Genomic DNA, 15,857 nt, shown 5'->3' with positions numbered 1-15,857 from the left:
ACAGTTTTCCGGGTTTGTTCAGGGATAAGCAGCAGGATCTTCCGGATCCTGCGAAGTATTACAAAACATGTCTTTATTAGGCCCTATATCTGATGATAGGCAATAATAAAATAGCACCCAGAGTTGGACATGTTCATCGGGAGAGTGCATTTTCTGCTGTAATGTATAGCACTGTGGAAATATTTGAGATCTTAGCCCAACATAAATCCATTAACGGAGCTCCAAGTGTCTTTGATGTATGAGCCAACGTAAGACGAGTCATGAATAAGTGGAGGATAATCAAAGACCTCATTGGAGAGCTCAGTGAAATGAACCGACTGCATGTGCACACTACCTCTGGAACCTCTTTTAATGAGAAATCAGTCCCATTGATGTCTCATAATTTTTTATATGTCTCAACACTATGTGAAACTGATCCAGCTCGCAGATTTTGACTGTAGTCTTGAGCCAGCTAAATGCTTCCAGTGTACAACTTCTCGAGTGTACGAAGGATACGAGAACCAATAATGCATTTTTAATCATTCGCACACTAGCATAGATCAGGACCTTCAGTCTAGACATCTTCTGTGTTTTAAGTCCCATTCGTTATCTTCCATTAGTCACGAAAGATGGACATATCTCAGTGACCGACACCATGGTGCTCAAGCGTTCGGTTAAAATGATTGACAGGGTTGAAGGCCCACACATAGGTCAAGGAGCAGCATAATCACTTCTTCCCCTTTGTAACCTCTTGAGTTTCGTCAAACACATATCAAAACTGTGTCTGTGTAACAGAGTTGTGAAAAGCAGGTTGCACACCCTAGAAGAGACGGTGATGGAAGAGATGGTGTTTGGTGTGATTGTTTTGACACTAGATTGTAGATAGATCCTCTTGGGGAAGATAGGGCATCCAAGCTCGACTTGCCTCATTTTGGGAAAGTCTTTGCAGTGGAGTAGTTACACTGGGGGGTCTTTGAGACCCCAGTAATGTTTAATTCATTGTTCTGGGCAGAGGATTTTTATTCATGTACATCATGCTATCCAGGGTGCTGGTCATTTCCTCGAGGCTCTGATTTTTCCAAATTAACTTCCTGCATATGACCTATTTGACACCATTGAGACTATGGCATGCGGGCAGATTAGCAGCACCGACTTGCTGTTACTTCCTGGATCCGCGTGCCCATGTTTTCCATGTGGTGTGGGAATGTCCTTGGATAGCTTAATACTGGAGGGCGGTGTTTGCCGTCCCTTCCAGAGTGTTGGGGAGGCACATGGACGCACCCTCGGGGGTAGCTCTCCTGTCGATTCATCTGGAGACCGAACCTTAGAGGGGATCGGAACTATTCTAACAAAGAGCGATAATGCAAAATTTTGGAACTCTAACCCCCCCTTACTCCTCTATGAGCGGGCAATAGACTGGTGTACCAAACACGAGGAACCAATTTACGTGTCATGGGCGTGCCCCAAAAAACATGGGAAGCTATGGGGTAAGTGGTTGATATATGTGGGACTGATTTGAAATATAGCTATCCAACTGTAAATGGTGCATTGCCTATGTTTATTGCTTGTCATACTTACAAACAATGCTGTGTAATGTTGTGGTCTTGGTTTCAAAACAATAAATTTAAGTTTATTAAAACAAATTATGACATGCTATAGGTTACAGCACACTTTGGATGCAATGCCTGCAAATGGGGTAATCAGTGGCCCTCAGCGGCAAAATCTGTGCAGGCCTGGGCCCAAAGGGATGTTCATTAATCGGAGCACAGATTTGGCTTAGTCCTGGCTTAGTCCTGGCATCTGAGTACCAGCCTACTGTCACTAAGCGTCTGTGCATTGTTCAAAGTTAAGAAACTCAGACAACCAGGTCAGAGAAGAGATTCCTCCTCGGAGTGGTTTCTAGGAAGAGCACCCTTTGCCTTCTTCCTGGGATGCATTGTGGTCACTAATCACAACTTTTGAAACCTACTCCTGGGGAACTCATTTGACTTGTTAGTGCACTGGCATTTCTCCAATAATCAGTTGTTCGCACAGTACAAATTCATGTTGGTGAAAGGCAGTGCCACTATGCAATAGGCCATTTGTTTGTTTTTTTCCTTCTCAGAAAATGTTTTTCCCCATGGAGAAACTGCTTCCCTTACACTTCAGGAAGCACTTGACTGGTGTTCATCCATGGCCATTTTAAAGGTAGGAAAGTCAGGTCAGGAGTTTGTGATTCTCAAAAAGTAGCACATTAGTGGCCATTCACAACCTTTAAGGTAAACCACACTTTGATCAGTCTACCTCTTGCATGAAGTTTATTCCTACATATTATTATGCAAACATGGCATAATATTGTCCTTGATGTACCAGATCAAAGCCTGCAAGGCCACCCTTCTTGGATGCTTTGCACTTGAATGCTTTCTACTTTTGAAAATGGATTTGTGAATTGAGCCCACTGAGTCTAGAAAGAATCGTTTGTATAAATTGTATAGAAGTGCTAACCTAAAAAAGCATAAAGCTGGGGTTTCACAATAATTGAACATCCCTTCATTACTGTATTCTCCTTTAGGGTAAATAGCTATAAAAAAAATGACACCAAAACATCTTACTGTGACCAGAACTGTCTGGGAAATTGTCTCTGTTTTACCCTACCATCTTCATGCCTGCTGACAAGGGGCAGTAAACTAACTATTACTGCTCATGAGAAGTGGTCACCAAATCACAGAGGCCCCGGGGCTGCGCCAGTGACGCCATTATCCTGACATGTTTGTTGAATACTCCAGGCTTCCCACACCAGGACATGTGAAGGCAGGTGATTAATCTGCGACGTTTTCTGAGTTTCTGTTTCCCGAGAAACTGTAGTAATTGCAGGAAATGACGAGGTTGGCCCATGCATCTTGGCCTATCAGAAAGAGAAACTGCAATGTAAACTCCCAAGGAAATCGATACAGGTTTGCTTTTTTTGGGCAGTAGGCCAGTTCCTTGATTCTTTAATGCACCAATTACTTGATTGTTGGAAATACTAATTTGCAACATAAGCCTCTATGGTAAGGCATGAGCCCTCCATCAGGATGTGGGTTGTTAACCAGCCTGCACTGATGCAGCTAATACATCAGGAAAGAATGCAATCATATCAGATTTTTTGTAGGGTGAAAGGGCTGAAATCCTAGCATCTGACATTCTTTATTTGGTGCCATTGTTTCAAGTATGGAACCGGGTAACCCTTCCCAAATTAGTCCTATTAAATGTTGGCCTACAAAGCAGCATACAGTGTTACGGGTGCAGGCCTTGTTCACTCCAACCCTGTAATTTCATTGCCTGTGGCTTCAGGCTAAGCAACTTACAATACTGCAAACCAGCTGCCCTTCAAATATTGTTTACATCAATCAAACTAAAGCAGAAAACTCAATATCACATGCCATTAAACCAAACATGAAATTGAAACAGGAAAAGTGTGCTGCCTTTTTCCCGGTTTCTTGCTTCGTGAATTAAGGGGCACCGCATGTTTCTCATAACACCTCGTGTTGTGACTGCCGCGTCTCCCCAAACAAACGTAATTGTTTGTGATTGGGGAATGAATTGTTTATGATTGTGGTTTGTTTGTTTATATCATAGCAACATATGGTGTAGCACAGTGCCACATGGAGAAACAAATATGTTAGTAAAATTATGTGCTGAATATAATACACGAGGCAAAAGGCTAGATTTCTGGGGAGATATGCAAGCATGACAAAAAACATCCTTCCTAGATTCTCTTAACACAACATATGCATTTTGCGAGAGTATATCTATTGTACTTCTGTACTCGTAATAAGCAAGACACATGCCCAAGTCATGAATATTCGGGAAGGGGCGGGTGCCATTACTCGAACAGGGACCATGGCCTGCTGGAAAGTATTTACAAATGGCTGAAATTCACTCAACTATTTCATCCATCCCTTTTTGCCTTCTCAGCGGGATACCCTACGTGTAACATATAGGCCCAGATGTGGGGTACTTAGCTCGTTGTGCCAGAGAACTCAAGCTGCACCTCAATGATGAGTCAAGGCCAAACATGGCTGGAGTCTGCTGTGTTCCTGTGCAGAGGGGACGTGCCCTAGCAGTTCAGACTTGACTCTACCTGTTGAGTCGGGCCAAAGCTGATCTGCATATGGTCGGTCTGAGTCTGGAGTGGCCCAGCGGGCAAAGAAACGATGGACTGGAACGAGGCCATGAATGCCTGAATAAAGTTCCAGTGGTTGACATTAACGAGCATTTTTATCTATCTCTGCTTTGCTTTTCTGTGCTGGAGAAAGCAGCTTTCTATGGAGGATGAAATCTGCTTGCCTAGTAGGTCCCAAACCCATGAATCAAGGAGTATGTTTGCCGCTTTCTTTAAAAAAGAAACAAATAAGTGAAGCTCGTGCTAGAATCATCTCTCTGAAGCATAGTTACTGTATTGATCGACAAAACAAAGAGGCCATTTTGACATTTCTATGATGTGCCCAATTGATTTGCACAATCTATAGGTTAGCATATGTTAATTGAGAATATGGTGGTGGGCGTTTGCAAGCTTTAATGTTTGCAAACCTATAACATGCTTCTATTGAACTATTGAACAAGCAGGCATGGTTAGTTAGGTGTGGCACAGGGACAGTATCCACTGTCTTGTCAGCTTTATGTTTTCAATAAAATTCATAATAAAAATACATAAATATACCTAAAGAGTTTTCAGCAGCTCTCTTCATCCATTGGTCTTCTGAACTGTCATTCACAATTTGCCTCAGCAGTTCACAGTAAGGAGAAATGGGTCAGCCCACGTCAGTCATTCTCTCGGTTTGCGGTGAGTGATGGCGTTTTCAGTGTGCACAGCCACCTCAAAGGTAGTTCTCTTCACTGCCAGTGCAGGTATGCCAAACTCAGCTTTCATTTCTGTTTCCATTTCCTGTTTCTTTAATGTATTTTTGTCATGACTCATTTTTTTATTATGTATTGTTTGCAAACATATTCAAAGCCACAGTTAGATGGCCTCATTTTTACCTTTTGTTACTTTTTAACTTTTAATGTACACTGCATATGTTTGCAAAAAAAAACAACAAAAAAACATCACAGACTTGCCGGGGCCAGACATACTAGCTATGCTGATGCTTATTTTTTTTTGTATTACAACCACTGCCTGGGTGGAAGGAGGTGGAAAGTTGGCATGCAGTACTTGTTTGTTGAGAATCGGAAATTTGGGGTGGAACGATGGTGTAAAAAAAAAATGAAGGTGTGTGTAACTGATGTACTTACAGTATGAAATTTCAACATTGTTCTGTGCATGCCTGAGAAGAGGGTGTAGCTATTATGCCCTAATCAATCCCAATATCTTTTATGAAGATGGAGGGTAGACTTAGGCAAATGCAAACATTAAGAAGAATGTTAAGGCTTTGAAAGGGATTTATTGCCAAAAAAGCACTCTTTACAAGTTAAGTGAAATAGGGTGATATATATTCCAAACCTGGAAAAATACCTTTACATTGGGTGAGGTATTTACCGCTTGTGATAAATACCTCCTATTTCAAGTTTTTAGCTTGCAAATGAGGCATAACTTGCAGAACTGATATTTAACACACTAAATTCTGCATGTTTTGCCTTTTTTGGGGTCTTTTCCCAAGATACATTCGGACAGGTTTGACCTTTAGGAATCTTATCAGGAGAAAACTGCGAGGGTCGGAAAAATTATCACACAACTCGTAATTCTGATCCAGTGCAAATACGTGCATTAAAGTTGGTTAATGCGGCTGCATATGCTACTGCTAAGAGGCACGGTGTGAGTCCAACTCATAGAGCGTAGCTCTGCTACAATGCAAGAGAGTAACAGTTAATTAAACTTTAGTATTGGTGTTATCTTGTGTTAAGATTTGGGAAAATTTATTACAGCGAAGATTGTAACATTTTTCAAGGTCTATGGAAATTTTAGGAACTTTGAAAAGTTTTTTACTTCACGACTTGCATGTGAAAATTGTGACTATTGAAACAGTTTATGGCACACCCATCCTATTTAACAATAAAAATGGTTCTGCGTAAGATATAATTCGTTTAAATCAAGTAAGCCCTCATTAAAATAGCCCTAAAAAATTATTTCTCTTGATTTACTTTTAGCAGCGGTCCCAATAATATTTGAGAGAAAAATGATGTGGATTATAATTTTTTGGGGATTAACATGTGTAAATCAGATTTATTTAGCCAATTTCCACCTGTTTCCCCAGTATTCCACCAAGAGTTCACCTGCTTGTAGCAGGTGAACTCTGGGTGGAATCCACTGAACAGTGGTGTTCCCACTGAACCAGTGCTTAATTTGAGCCAGTGGTTTCCAGTGCTCAGCTCCTGCACTTAATTGTCAACAACGGCACTTATAACAGATGCCACATGGTGGCGCTGTTTGTGTAATTTAGAGATGAGCTGAACAATAGTTGTTTATAAATTCAATATACATAAAAAGAATTAATGCCCGCCCTCCCAGCCATTCTTATATCTTTAGGGGCCTCAAACAGTCTGAATTGTCACACTTTTGCAGTGTGATGGTTAGTAGTTGTGTAGGAACTGTCATTGGCAGTGCTGGCAGGGGCAGTGGGTGGTACAAGCTGCAGCGGCCTCCTGATGAGGGCCCTGGCACTTATTTTCTTTTACAAATGACTGCACTCAACACGTAATAACGCCTACCTAGGCCCATCAGAATTATTAAGCCACTCATGATGAGGACCTTAATGTTCTACTTTACAATGCCATAGTGCATAGAAAATTACTGCAAAATGTAAACTTTCTGAAAGTAGTGCTGCAAGCATTTGCTATTGCGCATACAAAAGGTTTGCAGAAAGTGAATTTGCTCCGAAAAGTTCTGCAAACATTTTTCAGATTGGGTCGATCGGAAATGATCGTTCTAAGCAATTAAAATGACTTTGCAGTTTGGAAATATCTACTCTGGAAATTAAGAAATGAGGTAAACTTAGCGAATAGCAAAAACTGAGAGCTACACAAAAGTTCACCGATGAAACCGAGATTAGCACGCCCCTAACGGTACTTTGTGGTTGCTTGGGTGAATTTTCAGGGTCTAAGAGAGTAGGCAAGCAAAATTACCTAGGGAAGAATTCAGAGGGTGTAGTTTACAAAAAAAAGAAAGTGTGGAAACGGGCACCTACTCCTCAAACAACACTGCATCGCCTAACCGTGAATAACTCTGGTCCAGAACCCAAAAGGCAGGGTGTTCTCTTGTAAAAGGCTTAACATTTTTGATGGGCTACGATCACCCTGACCTGGTTGCTTGAATAGCACCTTGAAAATATTGTCTAAGATAAGGGCCATTGGAATTATATGATACTGTGACAGTGGCATTTTCCACATGATTATGAATTTGCCACACTAGCCACATAATCCATTATCTTCTGCATAATTTGCAGATTTAAACAAAAAAGATGTTTCTAGCTCATACGGATCAAAAGTTACTAAAACACTGCCTCACATGTTGCCGCGCAATGGCAGAGCCTATGCCACAGTGGCAAGTCGCTTTTCAGTTGCTGATTGCTGCAACTAGGATTTATAATGATAATTTTGAAGTGAAACATTTGCCCATACAGTGTTAACAAGTGTAAAAAAAAACAAAATGGTAAAGTAATACAGCCACAAAAAGTGCCTAGTTATACTGCAGAATTGACCTTTTTTTGCCTCATAACTTAGGCAAGACTTCTGCATAATTTCGTCCTCGCCTGACACAATTCCAGTGGCTTCGGTCTGAGAGTGTTCTTTAAATGATAGCTAAGGTTTTTGGTGATCAATGTAGAAAATTACATGAAATAGCTGTGCTGCCAGGGGTCAGATATTAGATCTTTTCCCACAGGCCTTTCCCTTCGTGTGGCGCCCAGCAGACACCTCTTATTAGAGAGGTTTCTAACTGGTATTTCATTACGTACATACATGAGAGAGGGACCCAAGGAGGGTTAAAGACCAGCAATGGTGATCTCCCCAGAATAATCACTAAACACAAAAAACAGATAGTTGGATGCACCGGTGGTACCTGCAAAAGTCAGGTTCAGTTCCCCAGCTATCCTGTCCCCCGGCAGCGCGTAGCCGTGTTCCAGCTTACGAAGTGGTTGAAGATGCACTTGCACCTTAAGCATTCTTGCTAAGGACAGCTGGGGTACTGAACCTGACTTTTGCAGGTACCACCGGTGCATCCAACTATCTTGTTAATCCAGGATCTTTGATCTAGTATCTTACTTAACTAACCAACATATTGGTTATGGTCATCAACACGTTTGTTCACAGTTTTTTTAGATATCACTTGCATAGCAGGAGCAGACACTAGACCCTGAAGAAAGCCGAAACACTTTTTGGTCATAGGCTGAAACATGTCGATCTAAATCAGTATGATTCGATCTATGGCACTGGTAGTGGTCGTGTGGTCACTAGACAGACCAGAATGCATTCAAGTGGCAGCTTCCAAGTGTGGAACGTCACTGACAGAAGATATAGCTCGACGCTGAGAGCACACCAGTGAGTCCTTGGCAGGACAGCCTTCCAGAGAACACGTATTAGTTCAGGGAATGATGCAAACTGCACTGGTACCACTACAAGAATCATTGGACAATCCCACTACCGGAGTCCTTGGACATTCATGTTCACTGCTGCCAGTAAGTTCATCTGAGAGTGGAATTCATTCTTCAGCTGGAAGATCAAAGTGAGTAAAGGACCAGCGGTCTTTCTAGCCCAACTCTTGTTCCTAGGGGCTTTGACTTGTTTTATGTTCTGACTGAGTTCAGTCCATCACTGTGATGAACCAGGAACTTGTGATTCAGGCCAATCTACACCCCTGTAGAAGGTGCCCTTGGGCTTCATCTTGTCCTGAGCAATGTCTGTACTTTTTCCAGCCACTGCTGTATATTGGCTTTTAACCTAGTTGATCTACTTGTACACCAAATAGAATTCACAGGTTATCTAGTTCCTGTACTGTTAATAACAAACTTGTTTCAATTCATCCTTCAGTTGTTAGAGAAACATTTGCTAAAGACCATGTATCAACCGAGAAATTCCGTTTAGTTGCTTTACAAAATCTAACTTAATAAATGTACCTAAAAATATGGTGCTTGGAGACAATTATTTTGGAGCCTGCATCTGAATCCTTTGCTGATTAAATTAAAATGTGGGTCCTTATGTATTGACTCCTGGCCCAAACTAGTTACTCTAAAGTCTGCAAAAACCCATTGCAATTCAGTCACCAAAAAAACTGTACTCTTGCCTAGTGCTTAATTTGAGCCAGTGGTTTCCGGTGCTCAACTCTTAATCATCAACACTGACTTATAGCGTGAACTCGACCCGCTTTTCATGAGCACCTGTTAAGGGCACGTTTATTTTTTGTAGGCACGGGGAGATTAAGTGATTGGCCCAGAATCATAGAATGTTGAGCCTACGCTGAGACTCAAAGCTGGTTTCCAAGCTCCAAAGTCGGCAGCTGTGGCCCTTATTCCACATCCTCTCCCCGTTTGTAGGGTTCTATGATTAGTAGTTAGTTCTGGGCTGATGCAAGATGCATCCTGGCGAGAGCTCTGGCACTTATTTTTTCACAAATTAACCACAGCTCTTGCCCTCTGTGGAGGCTCTTGATTGCTCGTAAGCTAGCTGCCCGCCCCTTCGCGATTAGCTCGCTAATAGTATCCAAGGGTAGCAGAACTGTTGAGGCAAAGTAGAAAATAATGTAAGGGGAATATAATGCTGCAGTAGAGGCATGGCATACATGCAAAGAAAGTTGTGGGAAGTGCTATGTACGAGAATATTCTTCAGTCAAGCAAGTTGTGCAGCCATCGTATGATGTATTATCAGGAATATCTGGAGCAGTAGACAAGGCTGAATGTTCACACTTGCAAAGTATTAGATTTTAAACAATGGTAAACTCTCATTGTACTGCTACTGACTCCCAACTTAATCATTCACAGCTCAACATGTTCCCAGTGAAGTGATCACTTGGAGGGCTAGTATTTTGAGATTGCAAACTGTGGGCCAAAACACCGAGCGCTATCCTTAGCATGCACAATATGATGGCTTCTGAGGCCTATAGGAAAACCATAAGATTGCTTTCATGTGTCGACAGCCTTAGTGGCTTACAGCCTGCAGAATGCTGCTTCTGATTCATGTTTGAGGAGGCAATCTATTGACCGTAAGCTTGATGACATTTACAGATGGTAAAACCACATTAAGCTGTATTTGAAAAGTATCATAAAACAAAGCAACATTTCCTGATCCAAAGTATTTAAAATAAAGGACTTTCAAACTTTTGAGCCTTGTATGCAATTTATTTGCTCATTATTGACAAGAACTTGAGCTGAATTTTACATTCAACATTGGAGACTTGCCCCTACGGAAACCAGTGCCTGATGTAGTGAGCCGCCGGGACTCCCTAAACTTCCCCTCACCTGCATTTGCACCAAGTACATCCTCTGGTGAGGCGTGGCCTGAGGCTACAAAATAAATGGGCGCAGACCGCACGTGGTCTTACTACTGCACTACATGACCCTATGTGCGTGTGTGTTCTATGGGTCTATCAGCGGGACCATCTATCACCATGAGGCCGCCCGCAACACCTATGCTGTGGTTGGCACTATAAACCTGTGGAGGATTGTGGTGTGTGTACCTGAAGCACATTATTTTTTGATACTTCTTGAGGGAAACAGCTGTGGACTGTGGCGCTGGGGAGGATGAAGGGGGCTGGCAAGAGATTGACTAGCACAGATAGGAACCTCTAGATGGTTGAGTTAATGTGCAAATGAACACTCCTGATAGGCCTGACTTCATGTATATTAAGGCAGTCAATTTAAGATTGGCCTGATAATTCTACATTTTCAAGTTTACCATTCACTAAGTTAATAACTAACCTTGACGTTCGTTGCATCTTAATTTATAATTTCGAGGAATCCTGAAATTCTGGCATGTATCTGCCCTCCTGTACCTGTGTTGGACACCCCGATTCCACAGGGCCACATCTGAGGAGGAAGTGAGGGGAGCATGGACAGGACCTTATTTAGAGATTGGCAGGTGCAGGATATTCACAAAAAAGGCACATATCCTTTCTGCTCTTAAAACTGTGTATAGGGTTTCTTTGCACTCTAAATAGTGTGGAGGCGAGGATAGGGTAGTATCTGACCAAATCAATAACTACAGTTAATAGTGTTTATTAGTCTCTTATATATTCATTGATTGAATAAGGAGTTTTTTTTAGCATTGGAATAAGTAATATGTATATTTTAAAATCTAAAAGAAAAATCTCAGCATGTGGATCATGTTTTGAATTTTGATAATTGATTGTTCCTGGTTGGCTGATCGCATTGTAATTGAAATCTGTGAATTGTTCACTTGATAGGTGGAGGTCTTAATTATGTGATTAATAACATGTTTCTCAGTTACACATTATTTACGCTTAATGCTCAGGCAGTATTAGGCAAACAAATTCCACTTACTTTCTGAAAAGCTGGAATCTGGAGTATTTGCAATTTCACATACATTTTTGTGCTATATATTTGAAAGAATCTAACAGTTGTTTATATTTTCCCATGCTATAAAATCGCAAAGTCAAGAAACGATGAATGAATGAGTGAACTGCTTTCTCACGTACTTTAATCGCAGTCAGTGTCTATCTCAGAACATAGCTCTGTCACAAATAACTGCGGAAGAGTGTAAAAGTGGTTGATTTTTTTGAAGAATATATTTGAGGATTTTGTTTTGCATCACAATTTTGCATTTAGTCACTATTTCGACTAATCATAGAAAATTCTGTTGCAAAATCACAGGCAACATGTAACCAGAATTATGGGGCTCTGAAGACAGCCTGATTCATCCGGTGGTTTAGAAACTGAATACCCAAGGGTCACTAAGGGTATCTAAGGGGTTGAAATGTAAATCTCAGATCTCTTTGTAAATGACATTGGTGCATTGCAGTAGATATAAGGTGTTGTCATAAACATCAACACTGGGCAGAGAGGAATTTCCCTGGGCGCAGCCAAGGCACCAGGTAGCCTTTTATGAGAAACCCTTTCAGGTCTTCCATTTTTCATCAATACAATTTTTAGGTCGGGCTTAGCCAAGGCCTTTTGATTTTACAAAAATTCAATAGAGAAAATACTTACTTAACGGGGCTTTCAGTCCGCTCTCGTCGGCAGCAATTGTTGTATTCACATTTTTCTTCCACCCGCTACACCACGGGACAGTGAATTATTTTCTATTGAGGCCACTTGAAGTCCTTATTAGCTCCTCATTGCGAACATAAATGAACTAGAGCACAGTAGAAAAGACAGGTTAATACACATGGTTCCGTTACAACATCTCTGGTGTTACCAGGATATGTAGTGGTTACAATGGGAGATCATTTTCAGAAATTTTTCTGGCAGTCTTTTGCTCAATGTTACTAGCCAAAGTGCAAATTTAGCCGAAGGTGCAGGTGCTGCTAAAGCTGGGATTGCTGGCCATATCCACGATATTATGTAGCCAAACTCGTAATATAGATTGATCTGAGAATGTGTGCATCCATTTATTTATCCATTAGTGCCTAGACTAGAGTTCAATGTTTGTGATCCTAATAAAGTTAATGTCGCATTGTTATAACATCTCTGTCAAATGCTTCCTGCTTCTGACCTATTCTAATGCTGTCCTTTTGTGTATTTGACAGGAAAGATGACTGACAGGGTACTCTGGACAGGAAAGGGAGCAGCGCAAACCATATCACTTCTCCAGATTGCACCAGCTGTCTGACCCCTCTGTATCACCGACTAGCCCAAGGCGTGACGGACCCGCTCTATCTTCCATATTTTCTTTACTGTAAGGAAGTGTCAGACTTATCAGTATCAAAGGCCTCTTCTGCCAGTGGAAGCATCCCATTCCTCCAGCCTTTGCTCTTTGACGCCTCTTCTGGGAAGGAACCCGTCTGTTGCTCTCTCTTGTTCCTTATCCTTTTACCTACCAACATACGGACCAACGTTGATGCAATTCCGCTGTGTCTTCATGGTTTAGAAGTTTATGACTGGACAAGATTGTGGATTTTCTTTGTCTTTTTTTTAAGAAACAGCTGTGGTTTTGCTGCTACACTACGAATCGGCATTGTGAGGTTTGAGACCTGTACAGATGTTAAATGTGGGAACGGGGGTATACTGGAGAAATTATCACTTCAGATCATCTCCCTGTCCTACCCAGGATGCACTTTTAAAAAAACATTTTCAATATTTTATTGGCTAATATACATTTTTGTTATTTTTACTAAGGCCACCTTTATCCTAATGCCATATTTTCAGTGTTAAACTCGTATGGATTTGACTTTTTTCTGGTTCGTCTGATGCAAGAAGCAGCATGAATAGTTTATACTGTGGTTTTGTAAAGACTGTATGCCAAGAGAACACAGTAAATGTTCATCCTTCTCGGCTTTCATTTCAAACAACTCCTCCCTCCCCACCCCACCTAGAAAGACTCCCCATATGTGAACAGAGCTAGGAGTGTTTAACTGAAGACCAAAAGTCCCGTAAGGTGTATAAGAATCCAAGGAGGAGAGACTTGCTGGGCATCACAAGAAAAGCGGATGAAATTTCACGCCATGATGGATTTCACTGATCCGGGAAGTCAGTGAGGCAATCTTTCCATGTGCAGCTCCCTTTCATGATAATTCGAGTGGTAAAGATGAGCCATTGAAAACTGTGTGCCAAGGGGAGGGGCAACGTGAGCGAGGACCTCCCCTCCGCCGAGATCTAGGCCCACTGTTTGCTTTCTCCTGTCATGGTTAAGAGACATGTGCAATTCGATCCTCAGTCGCTGGGCGGAGGATAACAGGGTAGAACTTAATTGTGTGCACTTGTATAGTTGTAGCCAGGAGTCTGAAAGAACACCAGAGCACATAGGTGCAACAGCCGAACCAGGAAGCCGGAATTATGTGGCATATCCCATTTGAACAAATACAAAGAGAACGTAGCCATTTAGCACTCCACATGAAGCTACCTTCTGGTTCCGGATGAAGCCAAGATTCAATCTAAAATATGCAGAGTATGTCCTTTCTGCGAGGCTTCTGTTTTTAAGAATCACAGTGAAATCTATTGAAAGAGGTGGCTGCGACTGGCCCGCACGCGGTCGTGCGCATGGTATAGCAGAGGTTCACCAGAGTATTTTAGCGATGGAGCACTTTGAGTACTGTGTATATACTGTATTTCTACCGTTCCTTTGTAAAAATTCACTTAACACTACAAGCGACTGTTTTACAAAGTTCTCCTTATTTATTAATCTGGACTTGGCAATGAGTCGATGGCTTGGTATTATTGATTTTAAGTTTTGTCAATTTTCCAAAGTTGTTAGCAAATATGTTGACCCTTCGTGGAAACAGCAGCTAGATCCTTTTGTTTCCAAGATTAAAAAGAAAGATTCTCTTTGGAAATTATGATGGCTGCCTTTATCATTTTTTTTGTACTCCTTGACAGTCAGAAGGCTTTAGAAAAGGACTGACAAATGCAAGATTCAATGTATTCTCATTTTTGTGAGATTTCATAGAAACAGATGCCTGAATTTACTGTGTTTATAGTCTAAAATTCTGGACTCCGTAATCTCAATTCAGTGAGCAATTGATGTCAAATGTAAATTTGAAGTGTTGCGGTATGGAATAGGTTAGAGGTCAGAGCAGGTTTAGGACTGTGACAAGGGTAAGAGATGGGTTTTGGGTTGGTTTAGGGTTAGGGTTAGTAAGCAATAAAGAATGGGTTTCAAGTTAGTTTTATGGTGCGAGTTAGATTTTATTATTTTGGTCCAGTTAAGAGATGGATGTAGTCTAGACTAATGGCGAGGGATAGATTCGGGGTAGGGGTATGAAAGGGAAAGGGCTAAGAAGCAGTGCTTAATTTCAGCCGGTGGTTTCTGGTGCTCGGCACCGGCACTTAATTGTCAACACTGGCACTTATGACAGTCAGCCACATGGCAGCACTAACCGTCTAATTTAGAAATGAGCACAACAATAGTAGTATATTAATTCAATATACATTAAAAGGGAGTAATATTTGCCACCCAAGCCATTCTCATAGTGTTGGGCATCTGGAATATTGAGAATTGTCACACTTGTAGGAGTGTGATTGTCAGTAGTTGTGTTGATATTGTCATTGGTAGCGTTGGCATGACAACAGATGGTGTGAGCTGCAGTGCCTTCCTGACGAGGGCCTTGGCACTTATATTTTATACAGATTAAGTTCTGCTAAAAAGAGGTTTAGATGTAGTGTTGGGGTAAGGTTTAGGGACGGGATAGGTTTAGTAAAAGGAGAATAAAAGTTAAGATAAAGAAATAGCTTAGGTTTAACTCGAGTAAAGGAAATGTTTAGAGTTAAGGTATAACATAGGGTTAAAGTAAGAGACAGGGTTAATAGAACTGGACGTGTTCATGATATGAGCGAGGTCCTGGTGCTAAGGTAATCGTAGAAATACATAATCTGTGGATGAGACGGTATTAAATTAGATGATTCTGACAAAGTGGGACAGACTAGGTGATGTTGGCAAGGTGGTGGCATAGTTGATGTATTGACGTAAACGCCACATGTATAAAAACAGTATAAGCAACTACTGTATTTTGTGTATGCAAGAACATTTTAACGAATGGGGACACATGTTGCAAAGGAGCGGCATTTTAAACATCCAGTCTGCCTCTAGATTTAGACTCTAGTAGCTAAGATGTAATTCATTAAAACAGTTTTTTATATGGTTACGACATTAAAGTACAGAAGAAATGTCGGCAGAACCATCACCTTAAAAACTAAACAGGTGTTACCCAATCAAACAAGAACCAATGCTAATGTCAAAATGCTAAGCTGCTTATATTGCTTGAAAAAGACAGGCTGTAAAACATTACTACATGAACATAAATATGTCCTAAACATGAT

The 15,857-nt window shown here is 41.2% G+C and overlaps 1 protein-coding gene across 6 annotated transcripts in view; it reads left to right on the top strand.

Moving 5' to 3' along the window:
* Positions 1–14,377, top strand: part of SOBP (sine oculis binding protein homolog) — a 404,468-nt gene extending 390,091 nt beyond the window's left edge. For all 6 annotated transcript variants that reach the window (XM_085611215.1, XM_085611213.1, XM_085611212.1 and 3 more), the window contains one exon: positions 12,632–14,377. The gene's annotated coding sequence lies outside the window, so the exon portion shown is untranslated. The remainder of the gene's footprint in view (positions 1–12,631) is intronic.
* The last annotated feature ends 1,480 nt before the right edge of the window (positions 14,378–15,857 follow it).

This window comes from Triturus cristatus, chromosome 6, assembly GCF_964204655.1.
Source record: "Triturus cristatus chromosome 6, aTriCri1.1, whole genome shotgun sequence".
Lineage (NCBI taxonomy): Eukaryota > Metazoa > Chordata > Amphibia > Caudata > Salamandridae > Triturus > Triturus cristatus.
Note: the sequence above shows the minus strand (reverse complement) of the source record. Positions and strands in the feature narration are given on the sequence as shown.